The following is a 7,629-nucleotide window of genomic DNA, read 5'->3' on the forward strand; positions in this document are numbered from 1 at the left end:
CCGAATCGCAGGCCCGTCCCCACCTGGGAGCACCCCCTGAATCGCGGGCTGCCTCCAGGGCTGTGGGTGCCCACTGGGCTCCACGACAGAAACAGTGTGGGGGGCTCTGGGCCTTTCCCAGCTCGCAGGCACGGGGGCACCTGTCACTCTCACAGGAAATACAAAACCAGGTCTGAGTACCAGGCCTGCAAACACAGACCAAGAGCTTTCGTTGCCAAGATGACACAAATAAACAGGGTTGCGACTCGTAAAGGAAGCCAGGCGGACAGCTCTCTAGATTTGTTTTCCCCGCTCATCCCTCATCCCAGAAATGTTGCTTGAACATCACGCAGTAATCCCCACCATTGACGGCGTGAGTGAGACCTGGTCCTGCCCCGATCTTAAAGGCGGAGGCCCTAAGTTTCGGCGCCAAGGCCAGAAGTTGTGAGGGTGGCAGGCGGGCAGGGCCCCTGGCATTTCCGCTCGCAGAGCTGGGGCTCCCTCTGGCGCCGTCCCCCTCTGCTCTCCCCTGGGTCCCAGCTTCTCCAGGTGCGGGTCACTGCCAGGGAATCTGCATGGGGTGGAGGTCCTGTGTGTCCGTGGGGGTCCCTTGAACCCTGTGCGCCCCGCGTCACCGCCAGGCGTGCTTGGTGACCCACCATGTTCCCTGCGCGCTCTCTGCGCTCTCTGAGTGCGTGGCTGCAGACGGGCCCTTTTCTTCCTAAACCTTTCCTCCACCTCTCCAAGACCTCAAGCTCAGATTTTCTCATGGCCTCTTTCCGACACGCTCCCTCCCCTTTCTCTGAAGCCATGTGGTGTCTGTGTGTTATTATTTGAAATGTGGCTTTCTCATTTTTCTAACTACATGATAGTTGCATCCCATGGCGCAAACGGAAACTAGCACTCCAGCCATGGCGACGGCTTGGAGGAAGCCCGCCAGACAAGTGTGAGAGGAGCTCCCGACTCGCACCTGCACAGACGGACCACGGGGTGACCTCTGGGGTGACCGGCAATGGCCTTCACGTCATCGGGACTCTAAACTCTCCACCCGAGAAGGAGCACGATGTACGTACAGCCGTGTGTCCGGAAGGCGCATGTGTGACCAGGTGCCCCCTGTACAACGACAAGGCTTCCCTGCCTAAATATTCATCCTAACCCTGAATACGAGGAACTGCTCACCCTTGCAGGAAAACAAAAGGCCGGTCGGAGGAGTGGAGGGACGCCCACCCGCCTCGCCTCGCCCCTGGAGGGCTTCGACCTCGCCTCGGGGCGGCGGTGGCAGGCGCGGAGCTGCTTCGTGCCCGGGCTGCCCGTCGGAGCGGCTGCGCCAGCGGCCTACGCGCACTCGCTGGGCAAACTGCGACGGACCCGGCGGGGGGCCCAGGAGGCCCTGAGCAGCGGGCGCAGCGCTCAGCCTGACGGAAACCCTCAAGCACGGAGTCGATCAGAAGCCGGTGGAGGGTCAGGAGAAGCTGCACCAGAGGTGGCTCGGCTGGACCCAGAAGCAGCCCCGGGGCACGAGGGAACCCGGCCCAACCAGATGCTCACCGTGGTCCGGGACACCGTGCAGCGGCTGCAGGACACCTGTGTGTCGCTGGGGCCCAGCGTCCGGGGGCTGCCCACCCACGTGAAGGACCAGGTGCGGCAGGCTCGCCGCCAGCCGGAGGACCTCCAGGCCACCTTTGTGGCATCCATTTCTTCGAGGACCTGTCCAGCACCATCCTGACGCAGAGCCGAGAGCAGGTGGCTGAGGCCCGAGAGGCCCTTGACCACATGGTGAGTACGTGGCCCAGAACGCGCCCATCATGTGGCTGGTTGGACCCTTTGCCCCGGGGGTCGTGGAGAAAGTCCTGGAAGACGAGAACTAGGAATGTCAGAAGGGGACTCGAGGGACTTAGCCTCTCCCTGAGGGGTCGGCACGAGCGCTGGACCCCTCACCCCCCACCCCCCACCCCCGACCCTGCCGGGAACGTGTGTGTCTTCCCTTCCTGCCAGCGCATCTCTGCTAACACCTTGGGGAGCTCCCTCTGCGAACTCAGAGGACGCACCTTCTGAGTCCTAAACTTCCATCAGTCATTAGGGGGAGGCTTCCAGAAACAAGTTTTTTCTAGAAGGTCCTCAGCACCCCCAACCTGGTTTTTTTTTTTTTAGAAACAAAGGATGGATTTCTTAGACCCCACCTGTCCTACATCAAGGCCCCTAGGTATCCGCCTTTAGCTAATGGACTTGGACTTCTGGCCTGCCACGTGGTCCTTCTGGGGTCTGGGGTGGAGGCAGAACTGCTGAGGCCCATTCTAGAGCAGCCGGGGCTCAGGTCAGCCTGGCCAGCCGTGGGTGCGTGAGTTTCACTGTTGCCTTAATAAATTTTACCTGCGGCTAAGCCAAAATAAATAAATAAATAAATAAATAAATAAACAAACTGGGTGGTGCAGTCTGCAGTTTGGGTGCCCAGCCTGGCACCCAACTGGGCGGCGCGGTCGGTCAGGTGTCTGACTTCAGCTCTGGTCATGATCCCATAGCCCGTGAGTTCGAGCCCTGCATCAGGCTCTGTGCTGACAGCTCGGAGCCTGGAGCTGCTTCAGATTCCATATCTCCCCCCTCTCTCTGCCCCTCCCCCACTCATGCTCTGTTTCTCTCTGTCTCTCAAAAACAAATAAATGTTAAAAAATATCTGGGTGAGTCTTTACATGCCCACACTGTGCAGTCCACTCAATTACCCGGTAGTTATGTGACTCAAAGTAAGTGAGACTGAAGCCACGAGGCTTTCTCCCGTCACGTCGATGTGATGATTGTGGGCCGTTAGAAGGACGGGTTTGTTTAAGCCCTGGAGCCTTTCAACACGGGCCCGACTTCCCCTCGCCGCCCTGCTGGTGACAGAAGTCGGGGCGTGGAGGCTGAGCATGACCGTGGGGCAGGTACGGGTCCACGGCAGTACAGGTGTGTGTCTGCTTCCGGCTGAGTTTCCCTTCGATGAGGAGCCGGGGAGGAGCCGGGCCACAGGCGGAGAGGTGATGCGGAATGTGCCTGTAGTCTCTGGGTCAGCCTGCTCTGCCCTCGGGAAGGCCCCAGCCTCAGTTTCCCGGCCTGAACGGTGGGGGTCCTCGCGGGAACCCAGCGCACATGATAGAGTTTGGCACCTGCTCTCCGTGTAGCACGCTCCCCCCGTGCACGCCGGCCTCTGTGCGGCCACCTGCCTGCAGTGACACACAGTGCCGCGGTGATGGCCATCGCCAGTTCTGCCACCTTCTCTGGTTCCTGAAGCTCCGCCCCTAGGGACACGCGTTTCCAGACTTGTAGGTTCTGGATCACAGTGGGTGATGTGTGAATCACAGCCAGAGGGGGTGCGGTGCCCCAGGCCACACTGGCTCCCGTGCAGGGACAGACACGCACGCAGAAGGCCGTTGGCGTCTGCTGACACCCCTCAGGAAGGTGTAGAGTTCTCCGTCCGGGGTGAGGTCTGGGCAGAACAATAGCTCAGCATCCCAGGAGCAAACATGGTCCTGGGAAGAATTTATTTGTTTTTGTTTTTTATTTTATTAAAATTTAAAAAATATTTATTTTTGAGAGAGAGAGGGAGAGAGAGAATGAGAGGGTTGCAGAGAGAGAGAGAGGGAGACACAGAATCAGAAGCAGGCTCCAGGCTCCGAGCTGTCAGCACAGAGCCTGACGCGGGACCTGAACCCCTAAATTGTGAGATCCTGACCTGAGCCGAAGCCGGACGCTCAACCGGCTGAGCCCCCGGGCGCCCCACAGCTGTTGGCCTTTTACCCTGATGGAGGTATAGGGGTTGCACCGCAGAGGATACAAAACTGCGGCCCAATATGGAAACAGAAGAGTGGGTGCAGAAATGGGGTGCTGGCCTCCCAAAGCCCCTGGGGCCGGCCTCACGTCGGTCCCTGCAGCGCTGAGCGGAGGCAGCCGGCGGGCGCCCCGGCAGGCGTGACTCGGGCAAGCGGTGAGGGCCGACGCTCCGCGCACCTGCAGGAGGGCGGACTAGACCCACAGGAGGCGCAGGATGGAGGCGATGCGGCCCACACTCAGCCCGTTCCTGCCTTCAGAACGGGCCATCGTTGTCACTACGGATGGCCGTCTGAGCCGCAGGCTGGGCGCAGCCGGGGGAGGGGGTCCTGGCTCCTGGGGCCTCAAGGCTGTCGGCACTTGGACAAGGTGTAGGCGTCTGTGGGAAGCGCACAAGCTGTGGAGAAGTGAGAGGTTTTCGCCACGGCCCGGGCACTCCGGTTCCAGTCAGGTGGGCAGGGACCGCTGGTGGCTGTCCGCAGTCCACCGGCTCGGTCAGGGGATGGCAGACTGGAACGTTCCAGCGGCGGCGCAGGAAGCAGGGGCTTCTCGCACCCTTCGCCCGATCAGGGAGTTACCTTGGCCTACGTCAAGCAGTTGTAGCAACTGGTCCCCGCGGGAATGACTCTCTCTCTGGGGAGACGCCAGCACGCTGTCGGGGGCCTCCCCGGCCACCCCGCGCTGCCGAGGAGGGGCCCACACCGCCTCCCCCCCGCCTCCCCATCTTGCCGGACCACAGCCGTCTCACGGTCCCCGCCTCCCCGCGGCCTCTGGCAGGCAGGTCCCCACGGCTCGCTACGGGCCACACGGCCTGCCCCCCGCCCTCCACCCCCCAGCCTCCAGGAAGCCGCTTTGGGTGTGCTTCTCTGTCGTCCCCAGGTCCTCACTTCCTCCTCCCATTAGTGACCGTGACGTCCTTAGACTGCCCCTGCCCGCCATCCAACTGTCTGCTGTGCATGCTTTTCACCTGCGAAATCCCAGCTCCTCAGGACTGGGGGGTTCGGGGGGCGCCTGTGGGGCTCAGTCAGGGTCTCGCAGCTCGTGGGTTCGAGCCCCGTGTCGGGCTCCGTGCGGACAGCTCAGAGCCTGGAGCCTGCTTCCGATTCTGGGTCTTCTCTCTTTCTGCCCCTCCCACACTCAGGTTCTGTCTCTCTCTTTCTCTCTCTCAAAAACAAACAACTAAAAAAAAAAAAGACCAAGCAATCCGGATTCTGTCTCCCCTCCGCCAGGCTGCGGGGCGCAAGGGCTCTCGAAGATCCCCTTCCCCATAGATTCAGAGGACCGTGCGCGGCCTGTGGCTCTCTAGTTGTGGACACGCTGTCTTCTCGGTCTTGCTTGCTCTCACACACACCTGAGTGTGTCACTTAGCCTTTGCAGGGAGTCTTAGCTGCTCACAGAGCCCTTCAGGCGGCCCCGCACCACGGGCACGATCCCGGCCTCGGACTCCCGATGGTGTCTGCGCGGCGGGCCCCCGTGCCGCGTCAGCCTGAACGTGGCTCACCGCCGCGGTGCTCTGAAGGGCCCCGGGCGGGGACACGCGGAGGCCCGCGAGGCAGGGAGCGCCTGTGCTCTCCTGACACTCGTGTTGGGAAGCAGAGGAGGAGCCGTTTCACACACAGCCCGTGACAGACCGTGACCGGCAGAGCTTCGGGTGGGCGGGCCTCCGGGGGACCTGGCGCCTGAGGCTGGACCTCATGTCCAGAAGGAGGCGTGTGCTACGCGAAGGGCAGGCAGGACACGCCGGGCTGAAAGGACAAGTTCAAGTCCAGGGAGAAATGAAGGCTCTAAGCCTGCTTTGCTAATACACCTGCGTGCAGAGTGTCCCAACGTGTTAGAAGGTTTACTTACTTTAGGGGTGTGTGGAGCGTGTGTGATGGGGGCGCCTGGGCGGCGCAGGTGGTTGAGCATCCGACTTTGGCTCAGGTCTTGATCTTGTGGTTCGTGGGTTCGAGCCCCGCATCGGGCTCTGTGCTGACAGTTTGGAGCCTGGAGCCTGCTTTGGATTCTGTGTCTCCCTCTCTCTCTCTGCCCCTCCCCTGCTCCTGCTCTGTCTCTCTTTCTCCTTCAAAAATAACTAAACATTAAAGAAAGTGAAAAAAAGACCATGGTAAACACAGAATACTCAGCCAGACCAGACAGAGAACGTGGTGCCGGTGTGAGAACTGATAACCAGCCCGGCGGAGCAGGACTGGGGATGCGGGCCGGGGGGGTGGAGGGGCAGGGAGGAGCCCCGGGGACCAGCCTGGGGGCGCAGGATGGGGAGCCCAGAAGCGGACGCCCGAATACGGAGGCTGCCGTGTGACGTGCGGCCCCTTGGCTGAGGAAGGACCTGCTCCCAGAGTCAGTTTGGCAAACTAGACTCACCACACGGAGGAGAATATGGTAGCCCAACTTCACATGATGTACAGCGCTAAACTGTAAATTTTGGAAAAAACTATGAAATGGCAGAAGAAAATGTGGAATATCTTTGTGATCTGGGGGAGACATTTCGGAAGACTCAGGGTCTTAAGGTGAGTCAGTTTTGGAGGGGCCGCCTCCCCATTAGAGGAAGGGTTCTCTGCAGTGAAGTTCATTACCGGTGTTTCCAGGTGGGCGGAAAGTAGAGGTATTGGTAGCGTCCAGTGTATGAAGAGCTCTTACGAATTAATAAGAAAGGCACTTGAACCTGAGAACAGGCAGAGGTTAGTTGGGCTGGATGTTTCTACAGGACAAGCGTGGCGGGCGGGCAGGAGCATGGGCGGTGTGAGGTGGGGGCGGGGTCTGCCGGCCCCCTGCGGGCTCTGTGCTGCCCCCTCCTCACGGCCGTTGTCGGCGGCAGGGTGCTCATGGCCGCGTCCTGCTGGCAGTTACCTGCGGCCCAGGGACCCCTCTCTTTCTCCAGAACCTGGTCCGTGGAGGATGTAAGGTCCCTGTGCGCCATTTGTGATGGTTTTGAGGGGGTGACTCCGCTTCAGGGGTGCCCGTAGGGCGGGTGGAGGTCTTCCTGCCCGTCAGGGTGCCGGCTGGCTGCCCTGACCTCGTTATGGGCAGGCGCACCCCGCTCTGCACCCCGCCGTCTGCTCCCAGGTTTGGGGTGACGGGGTCGTTGATGTCCTTCATCTCACCAGGTCCACCGTCCCCTTTGTCAGCGAGAGGCCCGGAGGACTCCCCGTGCCGCGGTCCCGAGGGCACAGCGATGGGACAGGCCTGTGGCGCCCGGAAGCCGTCCCCCCTCAGCCGTGGGCCAGGCGGAGCTGCGGCCTGTGAGGTGGGTCCTGATTCCAGGAGGTGGCCCTCGTTAGGGGCAGCGGCGGTGCGGTTACAGAAAACGCTTCACACTGCAGGGGGCTCTCGGGGGCCGGGCGGCACGCTGCCGCGGGGTGAAGTGCGCAGGGCCAGCTGGCCCTGGTCCTTGTAAGGAGCCCTCCGCTGGGCCAGCGGAGACGGCCACCTAAGGCCCCCCCTGCAGTCTGCCAGGCCTGGGCCAGCTCAGCGCCCCGGGGCCCCTCGGCGGCTGGGGGAGGGGTCCCTCTGAGGAAGGGCCCCGCATCCCCGTTACAGGAGTGGCACAGCCTCGTGGGAGCTTTCCCACAGGGATGGGACGCGTCCCGTGGAAACGTGCCCCGGGGAGAGAGGACGCCCAGGCTCTGGGGGGTTATTGGAACCAGCTGTAAGTTCAGGCCAAAGACACGAGTGCCAGTGTGATTCCCTGGTCAGGCGGGGGCTTTGAGAGGTTGGACGACACTCACAGCATCGGCCCCACCTCGCCTCAAGGTGCACAAAGCGGGTCTGCCCTGTGGCCCAGCCGAACGCACCCCTGCCGCCGGGCTCCAGCGGTCTGGTCGTCCCGGCAACAGCAGCGGTGAGTAGATC

General features: G+C 61.8%; 1 pseudogene; it reads left to right on the plus strand.

Moving 5' to 3' along the window:
- Positions 1-2,258, plus strand: part of LOC115304185 — a 4,463-nt pseudogene extending 2,205 nt beyond the window's left edge.
- Positions 2,259-7,629: the final 5,371 nt, after the last annotated feature.

The sequence above is a fragment of the Suricata suricatta genome, chromosome 2 (genome assembly GCF_006229205.1).
Source record: "Suricata suricatta isolate VVHF042 chromosome 2, meerkat_22Aug2017_6uvM2_HiC, whole genome shotgun sequence".
NCBI classification, from domain to species: domain Eukaryota; kingdom Metazoa; phylum Chordata; class Mammalia; order Carnivora; family Herpestidae; genus Suricata; species Suricata suricatta.